Here is a 16,284-nt window from a genome sequence, read left to right on the forward strand (position 1 = left end):
GATAAGTGCATATTGTGCCATTCCTGCACACCTTGTGATGAGTACAAAACCTGTGAGGACAGTACAGCTTACATTGACAGTGCAGATATTGACACCGGCAATCCTCGCAAGGACAGAAAAAGTAATTAGTGTATTTGACTTTGTGAACACAGCATACTTTTTGAGGACAAGACAGCGCAGCTTGCAAGGACAGCGCAGCTTGCGGGGACAGTGCAGCTTCCGAGGACAGCAGAACCTGTGATTAACCTTGTGCATGCCATAGCTCTTGTACATTCAGTAACTGTTTCATTTGCAGCAACCTTTCTATACATAGTATCACTTGCATGTACAGGTACACTGAAATGAATAGGAAGAACTTTACATTCAGTAGTTTTAGCTGATAGGACATGAATATTGTGTGCCGCAACACTAGCATGCACAGTATCTCTAATGTAAAGAGTAAGTTTTGCGCAAGCAGTCACTTCTCCATGAAAGATATCCCTTTCAAGTTCAGAAACAGATGATTATGCAGCTGAGTTGTGTGTAGTAACTACAGAACTTGAATAGACTGCTTTGCTTGCATGCTGTAATGCAGAAAAAAAGAGGTGGGGAGGAGAAAAAGCAGTATGTAGAAAGAAGGGAGGGACGGAGGTAGTGTATGTGGAAAGTATGTTTGAGAGCGTTGAAGAGGATAATAATATGGGGAAGGAGGAGAAGGAAGCCATGGTGAGGAGACGGAGGATGTATGGGGCAAAGAGGAAATAATGGAGAGAAGTAAGGAAGGAACGAAAGTAACAGGCAATATAACTGTAAAGTGAATGGAGGAGGATAGAGAAAAGTAATATATATACATAGTGTGTAGATGGAATGTTTACTACAATTGAGAACACACAGAAACGCTGTATAGGCAGTGAAGTGGAGACTCAAAAGGAGGAAACAAGCACTAAGTCTGTGGTGAGGCAAGAAGGAAGAACTTGCATAAAATTAGGCGCTACTGAATAATAAAGTGGGGAAACCAAATTGTAGAAAGGTAGTGGAGCCACATGGTGGCTAGAATAAAAGACACTCATCGGTGTGGTGTCTAATATCAGTCATGCTGACTGTCAAGACAACAACAGGAATGTAGAGATGAAACACGTGCACAAAAATTCACGACGATTGAAGCATTGCAATAATCAATACGATAAGCTGTGCTGTGTGGAGCCAATTGACAAGTTGTCAGACGAGAATCGAAGGCAAGAAATCCACTGCAATACAGGAGATGAGAGACAGATGTGCCAGTTCTGCTAGACATGCCAAATGCCACATAAATCCACGCTGCCACTTGTGCCGCACATTCACATAATGCAGAGCTACAGATGAAGTGCCTGCCGAAAACTAAAAAAAAAAGGAAAGTGTGAAAGTCGTGGGACACATGGCAGGCGATGCGTTGTACGCCGAGGCCAGAATGCGTAGGAAAGCGCGGTCCAGGATTGCGATAAGGGGAGTGGGGGGCGGGGTTAAGGGGCGTAAAAAGCGATCCCTCGTCGTCGGAATTCACAGATCGCAGCAGGCAAAACAGAAGTTTACAGACCAAACACACACACAAAAAATCGCCATCAATTGGAGTCCATAAAAGTAATTAAGCCACAAGCAGTGATGTAGCAGCGTGCATTTTGCTCATCTCCTAGCTGAATTACCTAGGAAGTATTTTGTACCCTCCTAGCCGCCCGACATTTGGAATCCATAAAAATAATAAAACCACAGGCAGAGGTGTGAGGCAGCAGTCAGAAGATTTCCAGAATCAAGTACTGTGTACCAATGTCAGAGGGTTTTCAGAATAAATTATTTTGCCTCCTCCTAGACGCCCGACTTAGCAGGCGAATTTTGGAGTCCACAAAAATAATAAAACCACAAGCAGTGATGTAAGGCATAGCAAGCGCCACAATAGAGTATCTGGTACCCTCCTAGCTACCCGACTTAGCAAGCGACTTGTATCGTGCCACACACTCACATAACGTACAGCTACAGCGACAAGTATTGTGTACCCTCCTAGCTGCCCGACTTGGCAAGCGACTTTTGGAGTCCATAAAAAAAATAAAACCACAAGCAGAGATATAAGGCAACAGTCAGAAGTTTTCCAGAAGAATCAAGCATTGTGTACCCTCCTAGACGCCCGACTTAGCAAGCGTACTGTGTACCCTCCTAGCTGCCCGACTTAGCAAGCGACTTTTGGAGTCCATAAAAATAATAAAACCACAAGCAGTGATGTATGGCAGCAGTCAGAGGGTCTCCAGAAGAAAGTACTGTGTAATCTCTTAGCTGCCCGACTTAGCAAGCGTACTGTGTACCCTCCTAGACGCCCGACTTAGCAAGCGACTTTGCAATGCGACTCCGCTGCGCTCCGCTTGCTGTCCGTCGCCATATAAGGCGGCCGCTCCGAACAACTGACAGCGAGAAACCCTCGTACGCTAAATTGCGCCCGGAATATCTACTGCGTCAAAGCAGACGGCCACAATATTAAAACTTTGACACCACCACGAGCCATCCGTCCTCAGTACGTCATAAAAATTTCAACTCGATGCGCCCTTACCTTCGCAGGGAATAGCGCACTCAAAGACGCAAAAACGAGCCGAAAACAAATACGGATTTACACAAACGCACGCAAAAGCTCCTTTTTCCTCACCTTTCATTACGAATTAAACATTTTCTCTTACTTTCCATTCATCCTACTGTGGAAACTAGCATTTATTACGTCGCCACACGGTCCTATATCAAAGCAAATTGCACTCTCGGCACTAGACGGCGCGTCGCGTCGCGTCTCTTCTCATCGTCTTTCAAAATACGCTGCTTAAACGTCCGTAACTCCGCGCTGCCTTCACTTACAATCTTAAAACTTTGACACCGACAAGCGATCACCGTCCTCAGTACGTCATAAAAATTTCAACTCGATGCGCCCGTACCTTCGCAGGGAAAAGCGCACTCAAAGACGCAAATACGAGCCGAAAACAAATACGCATTACACAAACGCACGCAAAAGCTCCTTTTTCCTCACCTTTCATTACGAATTAAACATTTTCTCTTACTTTCCATTCATCCTACTGTGGAAACTAGCATTTTTCACGTCGCCACACGGTCCTATATCAAAGCAAAATGCACTCTTGGCACTAGGCGGCGCGTCGCGTCTCTTCTCATCGTCTTTCAAAATACGCTGCTTAAACGTCCGTAACTCCTCGCTGCCTTCACTTACAATCTTAAAACTTTGACACCGACAAGCGATCACCGTCCTCAGTACGTCATAAAAATTTCAACTCGATGCGCCCGTACCTTCGCAGGGAAAAGCGCACTCAAAGACGCAAATACGAGCCGAAAACAAATACGCATTACACAAACGCACGCAAAAGCTCCTTTTTCCTCACCTTTCATTACGAATTAAACATTTTCTCTTACTTTCCATTCATCCTACTGTGGAAACTAGCATTTATTACGTCGCCACACGGTCCTATATCAAAGCAAATTGCACTCTCGGCACTAGACGGCGCGTCGCGTCGCGTCTCTTCTCATCGTCTTTCAAAATACGCTGCTTAAACGTCCGTAACTCCGCGCTGCCTTCACTTACAATCTTAAAACTTTGACACCGACAAGCGATCACCGTCCTCAGTACGTCATAAAAATTTCAACTCGATGCGCCCGTACCTTCGCAGGGAAAAGCGCACTCAAAGACGCAAATACGAGCCGAAAACAAATACGCATTACACAAACGCACGCAAAAGCTCCTTTTTCCTCACCTTTCATTACGAATTAAACATTTTCTCTTACTTTCCATTCATCCTACTGTGGAAACTAGCATTTTTCACGTCGCCACACGGTCCTATATCAAAGCAAAATGCACTCTTGGCACTAGGCGGCGCGTCGCGTCTCTTCTCATCGTCTTTCAAAATACGCTGCTTAAACGTCCGTAACTCCTCGCTGCCTTCACTTACAATCTTAAAACTTTGACACCGACAAGCGATCACCGTCCTCAGTACGTCATAAAAATTTCAACTCGATGCGCCCGTACCTTCGCAGGGAAAAGCGCACTCAAAGACGCAAATACGAGCCGAAAACAAATACGCATTACACAAACGCACGCAAAAGCTCCTTTTTCCTCACCTTTCATTACGAATTAAACATTTTCTCTTACTTTCCATTCATCCTACTGTGGAAACTAGCATTTATTACGTCGCCACACGGTCCTATATCAAAGCAAATTGCACTCTCGGCACTAGACGGCGCGTCGCGTCGCGTCTCTTCTCATCGTCTTTCAAAATACGCTGCTTAAACGTCCGTAACTCCGCGCTGCCTTCACTTACAATCTTAAAACTTTGACACCGACAAGCGATCACCGTCCTCAGTACGTCATAAAAATTTCAACTCGATGCGCCCGTACCTTCGCAGGGAAAAGCGCACTCAAAGACGCAAATACGAGCCGAAAACAAATACGCATTACACAAACGCACGCAAAAGCTCCTTTTTCCTCACCTTTCATTACGAATTAAACATTTTCTCTTACTTTCCATTCATCCTACTGTGGAAACTAGCATTTTTCACGTCGCCACACGGTCCTATATCAAAGCAAAATGCACTCTTGGCACTAGGCGGCGCGTCGCGTCTCTTCTCATCGTCTTTCAAAATACGCTGCTTAAACGTCCGTAACTCCTCGCTGCCTTCACTTACAATCTTAAAACTTTGACACCGACAAGCGATCACCGTCCTCAGTACGTCATAAAAATTTCAACTCGATGCGCCCGTACCTTCGCAGGGAAAAGCGCACTCAAAGACGCAAATACGAGCCGAAAACAAATACGCATTACACAAACGCACGCAAAAGCTCCTTTTTCCTCACCTTTCATTACGAATTAAACATTTTCTCTTACTTTCCATTCATCCTACTGTGGAAACTAGCATTTATTACGTCGCCACACGGTCCTATATCAAAGCAAATTGCACTCTCGGCACTAGACGGCGCGTCGCGTCGCGTCTCTTCTCATCGTCTTTCAAAATACGCTGCTTAAACGTCCGTAACTCCGCGCTGCCTTCACTTACAATCTTAAAACTTTGACACCGACAAGCGATCACCGTCCTCAGTACGTCATAAAAATTTCAACTCGATGCGCCCGTACCTTCGCAGGGAAAAGCGCACTCAAAGACGCAAATACGAGCCGAAAACAAATACGCATTACACAAACGCACGCAAAAGCTCCTTTTTCCTCACCTTTCATTACGAATTAAACATTTTCTCTTACTTTCCATTCATCCTACTGTGGAAACTAGCATTTTTCACGTCGCCACACGGTCCTATATCAAAGCAAAATGCACTCTTGGCACTAGGCGGCGCGTCGCGTCTCTTCTCATCGTCTTTCAAAATACGCTGCTTAAACGTCCGTAACTCCTCGCTGCCTTCACTTACAATCTTAAAACTTTGACACCGACAAGCGATCACCGTCCTCAGTACGTCATAAAAATTTCAACTCGATGCGCCCGTACCTTCGCAGGGAAAAGCGCACTCAAAGACGCAAATACGAGCCGAAAACAAATACGCATTACACAAACGCACGCAAAAGCTCCTTTTTCCTCACCTTTCATTACGAATTAAACATTTTCTCTTACTTTCCATTCATCCTACTGTGGAAACTAGCATTTATTACGTCGCCACACGGTCCTATATCAAAGCAAATTGCACTCTCGGCACTAGACGGCGCGTCGCGTCGCGTCTCTTCTCATCGTCTTTCAAAATACGCTGCTTAAACGTCCGTAACTCCGCGCTGCCTTCACTTACAATCTTAAAACTTTGACACCGACAAGCGATCACCGTCCTCAGTACGTCATAAAAATTTCAACTCGATGCGCCCGTACCTTCGCAGGGAAAAGCGCACTCAAAGACGCAAATACGAGCCGAAAACAAATACGCATTACACAAACGCACGCAAAAGCTCCTTTTTCCTCACCTTTCATTACGAATTAAACATTTTCTCTTACTTTCCATTCATCCTACTGTGGAAACTAGCATTTTTCACGTCGCCACACGGTCCTATATCAAAGCAAAATGCACTCTTGGCACTAGGCGGCGCGTCGCGTCTCTTCTCATCGTCTTTCAAAATACGCTGCTTAAACGTCCGTAACTCCTCGCTGCCTTCACTTACAATCTTAAAACTTTGACACCGACAAGCGATCACCGTCCTCAGTACGTCATAAAAATTTCAACTCGATGCGCCCGTACCTTCGCAGGGAAAAGCGCACTCAAAGACGCAAATACGAGCCGAAAACAAATACGCATTACACAAACGCACGCAAAAGCTCCTTTTTCCTCACCTTTCATTACGAATTAAACATTTTCTCTTACTTTCCATTCATCCTACTGTGGAAACTAGCATTTATTACGTCGCCACACGGTCCTATATCAAAGCAAATTGCACTCTCGGCACTAGACGGCGCGTCGCGTCGCGTCTCTTCTCATCGTCTTTCAAAATACGCTGCTTAAACGTCCGTAACTCCGCGCTGCCTTCACTTACAATCTTAAAACTTTGACACCGACAAGCGATCACCGTCCTCAGTACGTCATAAAAATTTCAACTCGATGCGCCCGTACCTTCGCAGGGAAAAGCGCACTCAAAGACGCAAATACGAGCCGAAAACAAATACGCATTACACAAACGCACGCAAAAGCTCCTTTTTCCTCACCTTTCATTACGAATTAAACATTTTCTCTTACTTTCCATTCATCCTACTGTGGAAACTAGCATTTTTCACGTCGCCACACGGTCCTATATCAAAGCAAAATGCACTCTTGGCACTAGGCGGCGCGTCGCGTCTCTTCTCATCGTCTTTCAAAATACGCTGCTTAAACGTCCGTAACTCCTCGCTGCCTTCACTTACAATCTTAAAACTTTGACACCGACAAGCGATCACCGTCCTCAGTACGTCATAAAAATTTCAACTCGATGCGCCCGTACCTTCGCAGGGAAAAGCGCACTCAAAGACGCAAATACGAGCCGAAAACAAATACGCATTACACAAACGCACGCAAAAGCTCCTTTTTCCTCACCTTTCATTACGAATTAAACATTTTCTCTTACTTTCCATTCATCCTACTGTGGAAACTAGCATTTATTACGTCGCCACACGGTCCTATATCAAAGCAAATTGCACTCTCGGCACTAGACGGCGCGTCGCGTCGCGTCTCTTCTCATCGTCTTTCAAAATACGCTGCTTAAACGTCCGTAACTCCGCGCTGCCTTCACTTACAATCTTAAAACTTTGACACCGACAAGCGATCACCGTCCTCAGTACGTCATAAAAATTTCAACTCGATGCGCCCGTACCTTCGCAGGGAAAAGCGCACTCAAAGACGCAAATACGAGCCGAAAACAAATACGCATTACACAAACGCACGCAAAAGCTCCTTTTTCCTCACCTTTCATTACGAATTAAACATTTTCTCTTACTTTCCATTCATCCTACTGTGGAAACTAGCATTTTTCACGTCGCCACACGGTCCTATATCAAAGCAAAATGCACTCTTGGCACTAGGCGGCGCGTCGCGTCTCTTCTCATCGTCTTTCAAAATACGCTGCTTAAACGTCCGTAACTCCTCGCTGCCTTCACTTACAATCTTAAAACTTTGACACCGACAAGCGATCACCGTCCTCAGTACGTCATAAAAATTTCAACTCGATGCGCCCGTACCTTCGCAGGGAAAAGCGCACTCAAAGACGCAAATACGAGCCGAAAACAAATACGCATTACACAAACGCACGCAAAAGCTCCTTTTTCCTCACCTTTCATTACGAATTAAACATTTTCTCTTACTTTCCATTCATCCTACTGTGGAAACTAGCATTTATTACGTCGCCACACGGTCCTATATCAAAGCAAATTGCACTCTCGGCACTAGACGGCGCGTCGCGTCGCGTCTCTTCTCATCGTCTTTCAAAATACGCTGCTTAAACGTCCGTAACTCCGCGCTGCCTTCACTTACAATCTTAAAACTTTGACACCGACAAGCGATCACCGTCCTCAGTACGTCATAAAAATTTCAACTCGATGCGCCCGTACCTTCGCAGGGAAAAGCGCACTCAAAGACGCAAATACGAGCCGAAAACAAATACGCATTACACAAACGCACGCAAAAGCTCCTTTTTCCTCACCTTTCATTACGAATTAAACATTTTCTCTTACTTTCCATTCATCCTACTGTGGAAACTAGCATTTTTCACGTCGCCACACGGTCCTATATCAAAGCAAAATGCACTCTTGGCACTAGGCGGCGCGTCGCGTCTCTTCTCATCGTCTTTCAAAATACGCTGCTTAAACGTCCGTAACTCCTCGCTGCCTTCACTTACAATCTTAAAACTTTGACACCGACAAGCGATCACCGTCCTCAGTACGTCATAAAAATTTCAACTCGATGCGCCCGTACCTTCGCAGGGAAAAGCGCACTCAAAGACGCAAATACGAGCCGAAAACAAATACGCATTACACAAACGCACGCAAAAGCTCCTTTTTCCTCACCTTTCATTACGAATTAAACATTTTCTCTTACTTTCCATTCATCCTACTGTGGAAACTAGCATTTATTACGTCGCCACACGGTCCTATATCAAAGCAAATTGCACTCTCGGCACTAGACGGCGCGTCGCGTCGCGTCTCTTCTCATCGTCTTTCAAAATACGCTGCTTAAACGTCCGTAACTCCGCGCTGCCTTCACTTACAATCTTAAAACTTTGACACCGACAAGCGATCACCGTCCTCAGTACGTCATAAAAATTTCAACTCGATGCGCCCGTACCTTCGCAGGGAAAAGCGCACTCAAAGACGCAAATACGAGCCGAAAACAAATACGCATTACACAAACGCACGCAAAAGCTCCTTTTTCCTCACCTTTCATTACGAATTAAACATTTTCTCTTACTTTCCATTCATCCTACTGTGGAAACTAGCATTTTTCACGTCGCCACACGGTCCTATATCAAAGCAAAATGCACTCTTGGCACTAGGCGGCGCGTCGCGTCTCTTCTCATCGTCTTTCAAAATACGCTGCTTAAACGTCCGTAACTCCTCGCTGCCTTCACTTACAATCTTAAAACTTTGACACCGACAAGCGATCACCGTCCTCAGTACGTCATAAAAATTTCAACTCGATGCGCCCGTACCTTCGCAGGGAAAAGCGCACTCAAAGACGCAAATACGAGCCGAAAACAAATACGCATTACACAAACGCACGCAAAAGCTCCTTTTTCCTCACCTTTCATTACGAATTAAACATTTTCTCTTACTTTCCATTCATCCTACTGTGGAAACTAGCATTTATTACGTCGCCACACGGTCCTATATCAAAGCAAATTGCACTCTCGGCACTAGACGGCGCGTCGCGTCGCGTCTCTTCTCATCGTCTTTCAAAATACGCTGCTTAAACGTCCGTAACTCCGCGCTGCCTTCACTTACAATCTTAAAACTTTGACACCGACAAGCGATCACCGTCCTCAGTACGTCATAAAAATTTCAACTCGATGCGCCCGTACCTTCGCAGGGAAAAGCGCACTCAAAGACGCAAATACGAGCCGAAAACAAATACGCATTACACAAACGCACGCAAAAGCTCCTTTTTCCTCACCTTTCATTACGAATTAAACATTTTCTCTTACTTTCCATTCATCCTACTGTGGAAACTAGCATTTTTCACGTCGCCACACGGTCCTATATCAAAGCAAAATGCACTCTTGGCACTAGGCGGCGCGTCGCGTCTCTTCTCATCGTCTTTCAAAATACGCTGCTTAAACGTCCGTAACTCCTCGCTGCCTTCACTTACAATCTTAAAACTTTGACACCGACAAGCGATCACCGTCCTCAGTACGTCATAAAAATTTCAACTCGATGCGCCCGTACCTTCGCAGGGAAAAGCGCACTCAAAGACGCAAATACGAGCCGAAAACAAATACGCATTACACAAACGCACGCAAAAGCTCCTTTTTCCTCACCTTTCATTACGAATTAAACATTTTCTCTTACTTTCCATTCATCCTACTGTGGAAACTAGCATTTATTACGTCGCCACACGGTCCTATATCAAAGCAAATTGCACTCTCGGCACTAGACGGCGCGTCGCGTCGCGTCTCTTCTCATCGTCTTTCAAAATACGCTGCTTAAACGTCCGTAACTCCGCGCTGCCTTCACTTACAATCTTAAAACTTTGACACCGACAAGCGATCACCGTCCTCAGTACGTCATAAAAATTTCAACTCGATGCGCCCGTACCTTCGCAGGGAAAAGCGCACTCAAAGACGCAAATACGAGCCGAAAACAAATACGCATTACACAAACGCACGCAAAAGCTCCTTTTTCCTCACCTTTCATTACGAATTAAACATTTTCTCTTACTTTCCATTCATCCTACTGTGGAAACTAGCATTTTTCACGTCGCCACACGGTCCTATATCAAAGCAAAATGCACTCTTGGCACTAGGCGGCGCGTCGCGTCTCTTCTCATCGTCTTTCAAAATACGCTGCTTAAACGTCCGTAACTCCTCGCTGCCTTCACTTACAATCTTAAAACTTTGACACCGACAAGCGATCACCGTCCTCAGTACGTCATAAAAATTTCAACTCGATGCGCCCGTACCTTCGCAGGGAAAAGCGCACTCAAAGACGCAAATACGAGCCGAAAACAAATACGCATTACACAAACGCACGCAAAAGCTCCTTTTTCCTCACCTTTCATTACGAATTAAACATTTTCTCTTACTTTCCATTCATCCTACTGTGGAAACTAGCATTTATTACGTCGCCACACGGTCCTATATCAAAGCAAATTGCACTCTCGGCACTAGACGGCGCGTCGCGTCGCGTCTCTTCTCATCGTCTTTCAAAATACGCTGCTTAAACGTCCGTAACTCCGCGCTGCCTTCACTTACAATCTTAAAACTTTGACACCGACAAGCGATCACCGTCCTCAGTACGTCATAAAAATTTCAACTCGATGCGCCCGTACCTTCGCAGGGAAAAGCGCACTCAAAGACGCAAATACGAGCCGAAAACAAATACGCATTACACAAACGCACGCAAAAGCTCCTTTTTCCTCACCTTTCATTACGAATTAAACATTTTCTCTTACTTTCCATTCATCCTACTGTGGAAACTAGCATTTTTCACGTCGCCACACGGTCCTATATCAAAGCAAAATGCACTCTTGGCACTAGGCGGCGCGTCGCGTCTCTTCTCATCGTCTTTCAAAATACGCTGCTTAAACGTCCGTAACTCCTCGCTGCCTTCACTTACAATCTTAAAACTTTGACACCGACAAGCGATCACCGTCCTCAGTACGTCATAAAAATTTCAACTCGATGCGCCCGTACCTTCGCAGGGAAAAGCGCACTCAAAGACGCAAATACGAGCCGAAAACAAATACGCATTACACAAACGCACGCAAAAGCTCCTTTTTCCTCACCTTTCATTACGAATTAAACATTTTCTCTTACTTTCCATTCATCCTACTGTGGAAACTAGCATTTATTACGTCGCCACACGGTCCTATATCAAAGCAAATTGCACTCTCGGCACTAGACGGCGCGTCGCGTCGCGTCTCTTCTCATCGTCTTTCAAAATACGCTGCTTAAACGTCCGTAACTCCGCGCTGCCTTCACTTACAATCTTAAAACTTTGACACCGACAAGCGATCACCGTCCTCAGTACGTCATAAAAATTTCAACTCGATGCGCCCGTACCTTCGCAGGGAAAAGCGCACTCAAAGACGCAAATACGAGCCGAAAACAAATACGCATTACACAAACGCACGCAAAAGCTCCTTTTTCCTCACCTTTCATTACGAATTAAACATTTTCTCTTACTTTCCATTCATCCTACTGTGGAAACTAGCATTTTTCACGTCGCCACACGGTCCTATATCAAAGCAAAATGCACTCTTGGCACTAGGCGGCGCGTCGCGTCTCTTCTCATCGTCTTTCAAAATACGCTGCTTAAACGTCCGTAACTCCTCGCTGCCTTCACTTACAATCTTAAAACTTTGACACCGACAAGCGATCACCGTCCTCAGTACGTCATAAAAATTTCAACTCGATGCGCCCGTACCTTCGCAGGGAAAAGCGCACTCAAAGACGCAAATACGAGCCGAAAACAAATACGCATTACACAAACGCACGCAAAAGCTCCTTTTTCCTCACCTTTCATTACGAATTAAACATTTTCTCTTACTTTCCATTCATCCTACTGTGGAAACTAGCATTTATTACGTCGCCACACGGTCCTATATCAAAGCAAATTGCACTCTCGGCACTAGACGGCGCGTCGCGTCGCGTCTCTTCTCATCGTCTTTCAAAATACGCTGCTTAAACGTCCGTAACTCCGCGCTGCCTTCACTTACAATCTTAAAACTTTGACACCGACAAGCGATCACCGTCCTCAGTACGTCATAAAAATTTCAACTCGATGCGCCCGTACCTTCGCAGGGAAAAGCGCACTCAAAGACGCAAATACGAGCCGAAAACAAATACGCATTACACAAACGCACGCAAAAGCTCCTTTTTCCTCACCTTTCATTACGAATTAAACATTTTCTCTTACTTTCCATTCATCCTACTGTGGAAACTAGCATTTTTCACGTCGCCACACGGTCCTATATCAAAGCAAAATGCACTCTTGGCACTAGGCGGCGCGTCGCGTCTCTTCTCATCGTCTTTCAAAATACGCTGCTTAAACGTCCGTAACTCCTCGCTGCCTTCACTTACAATCTTAAAACTTTGACACCGACAAGCGATCACCGTCCTCAGTACGTCATAAAAATTTCAACTCGATGCGCCCGTACCTTCGCAGGGAAAAGCGCACTCAAAGACGCAAATACGAGCCGAAAACAAATACGCATTACACAAACGCACGCAAAAGCTCCTTTTTCCTCACCTTTCATTACGAATTAAACATTTTCTCTTACTTTCCATTCATCCTACTGTGGAAACTAGCATTTATTACGTCGCCACACGGTCCTATATCAAAGCAAATTGCACTCTCGGCACTAGACGGCGCGTCGCGTCGCGTCTCTTCTCATCGTCTTTCAAAATACGCTGCTTAAACGTCCGTAACTCCGCGCTGCCTTCACTTACAATCTTAAAACTTTGACACCGACAAGCGATCACCGTCCTCAGTACGTCATAAAAATTTCAACTCGATGCGCCCGTACCTTCGCAGGGAAAAGCGCACTCAAAGACGCAAATACGAGCCGAAAACAAATACGCATTACACAAACGCACGCAAAAGCTCCTTTTTCCTCACCTTTCATTACGAATTAAACATTTTCTCTTACTTTCCATTCATCCTACTGTGGAAACTAGCATTTTTCACGTCGCCACACGGTCCTATATCAAAGCAAAATGCACTCTTGGCACTAGGCGGCGCGTCGCGTCTCTTCTCATCGTCTTTCAAAATACGCTGCTTAAACGTCCGTAACTCCTCGCTGCCTTCACTTACAATCTTAAAACTTTGACACCGACAAGCGATCACCGTCCTCAGTACGTCATAAAAATTTCAACTCGATGCGCCCGTACCTTCGCAGGGAAAAGCGCACTCAAAGACGCAAATACGAGCCGAAAACAAATACGCATTACACAAACGCACGCAAAAGCTCCTTTTTCCTCACCTTTCATTACGAATTAAACATTTTCTCTTACTTTCCATTCATCCTACTGTGGAAACTAGCATTTATTACGTCGCCACACGGTCCTATATCAAAGCAAATTGCACTCTCGGCACTAGACGGCGCGTCGCGTCGCGTCTCTTCTCATCGTCTTTCAAAATACGCTGCTTAAACGTCCGTAACTCCGCGCTGCCTTCACTTACAATCTTAAAACTTTGACACCGACAAGCGATCACCGTCCTCAGTACGTCATAAAAATTTCAACTCGATGCGCCCGTACCTTCGCAGGGAAAAGCGCACTCAAAGACGCAAATACGAGCCGAAAACAAATACGCATTACACAAACGCACGCAAAAGCTCCTTTTTCCTCACCTTTCATTACGAATTAAACATTTTCTCTTACTTTCCATTCATCCTACTGTGGAAACTAGCATTTTTTCACGTCGCCACACGGTCCTATATCAAAGCAAAATGCACTCTTGGCACTAGGCGGCGCGTCGCGTCTCTTCTCATCGTCTTTCAAAATACGCTGCTTAAACGTCCGTAACTCCTCGCTGCCTTCACTTACAATCTTAAAACTTTGACACCGACAAGCGATCACCGTCCTCAGTACGTCATAAAAATTTCAACTCGATGCGCCCGTACCTTCGCAGGGAAAAGCGCACTCAAAGACGCAAATACGAGCCGAAAACAAATACGCATTACACAAACGCACGCAAAAGCTCCTTTTTCCTCACCTTTCATTACGAATTAAACATTTTCTCTTACTTTCCATTCATCCTACTGTGGAAACTAGCATTTATTACGTCGCCACACGGTCCTATATCAAAGCAAATTGCACTCTCGGCACTAGACGGCGCGTCGCGTCGCGTCTCTTCTCATCGTCTTTCAAAATACGCTGCTTAAACGTCCGTAACTCCGCGCTGCCTTCACTTACAATCTTAAAACTTTGACACCGACAAGCGATCACCGTCCTCAGTACGTCATAAAAATTTCAACTCGATGCGCCCGTACCTTCGCAGGGAAAAGCGCACTCAAAGACGCAAATACGAGCCGAAAACAAATACGCATTACACAAACGCACGCAAAAGCTCCTTTTTCCTCACCTTTCATTACGAATTAAACATTTTCTCTTACTTTCCATTCATCCTACTGTGGAAACTAGCATTTTTCACGTCGCCACACGGTCCTATATCAAAGCAAAATGCACTCTTGGCACTAGGCGGCGCGTCGCGTCTCTTCTCATCGTCTTTCAAAATACGCTGCTTAAACGTCCGTAACTCCTCGCTGCCTTCACTTACAATCTTAAAACTTTGACACCGACAAGCGATCACCGTCCTCAGTACGTCATAAAAATTTCAACTCGATGCGCCCGTACCTTCGCAGGGAAAAGCGCACTCAAAGACGCAAATACGAGCCGAAAACAAATACGCATTACACAAACGCACGCAAAAGCTCCTTTTTCCTCACCTTTCATTACGAATTAAACATTTTCTCTTACTTTCCATTCATCCTACTGTGGAAACTAGCATTTATTACGTCGCCACACGGTCCTATATCAAAGCAAATTGCACTCTCGGCACTAGACGGCGCGTCGCGTCGCGTCTCTTCTCATCGTCTTTCAAAATACGCTGCTTAAACGTCCGTAACTCCGCGCTGCCTTCACTTACAATCTTAAAACTTTGACACCGACAAGCGATCACCGTCCTCAGTACGTCATAAAAATTTCAACTCGATGCGCCCGTACCTTCGCAGGGAAAAGCGCACTCAAAGACGCAAATACGAGCCGAAAACAAATACGCATTACACAAACGCACGCAAAAGCTCCTTTTTCCTCACCTTTCATTACGAATTAAACATTTTCTCTTACTTTCCATTCATCCTACTGTGGAAACTAGCATTTTTCACGTCGCCACACGGTCCTATATCAAAGCAAAATGCACTCTTGGCACTAGGCGGCGCGTCGCGTCTCTTCTCATCGTCTTTCAAAATACGCTGCTTAAACGTCCGTAACTCCTCGCTGCCTTCACTTACAATCTTAAAACTTTGACACCGACAAGCGATCACCGTCCTCAGTACGTCATAAAAATTTCAACTCGATGCGCCCGTACCTTCGCAGGGAAAAGCGCACTCAAAGACGCAAATACGAGCCGAAAACAAATACGCATTACACAAACGCACGCAAAAGCTCCTTTTTCCTCACCTTTCATTACGAATTAAACATTTTCTCTTACTTTCCATTCATCCTACTGTGGAAACTAGCATTTATTACGTCGCCACACGGTCCTATATCAAAGCAAATTGCACTCTCGGCACTAGACGGCGCGTCGCGTCGCGTCTCTTCTCATCGTCTTTCAAAATACGCTGCTTAAACGTCCGTAACTCCGCGCTGCCTTCACTTACAATCTTAAAACTTTGACACCGACAAGCGATCACCGTCCTCAGTACGTCATAAAAATTTCAACTCGATGCGCCCGTACCTTCGCAGGGAAAAGCGCACTCAAAGACGCAAATACGAGCCGAAAACAAATACGCATTACACAAACGCACGCAAAAGCTCCTTTTTCCTCACCTTTCATTACGAATTAAACATTTTCTCTTACTTTCCATTCATCCTACTGTGGAAACTAGCATTTTTCACGTCGCCA

The sequence above is a fragment of the Schistocerca gregaria genome, unplaced genomic scaffold, assembly GCF_023897955.1.
Source record: "Schistocerca gregaria isolate iqSchGreg1 unplaced genomic scaffold, iqSchGreg1.2 ptg000534l, whole genome shotgun sequence".
NCBI classification, from domain to species: Eukaryota; Metazoa; Arthropoda; class Insecta; order Orthoptera; family Acrididae; genus Schistocerca; species Schistocerca gregaria.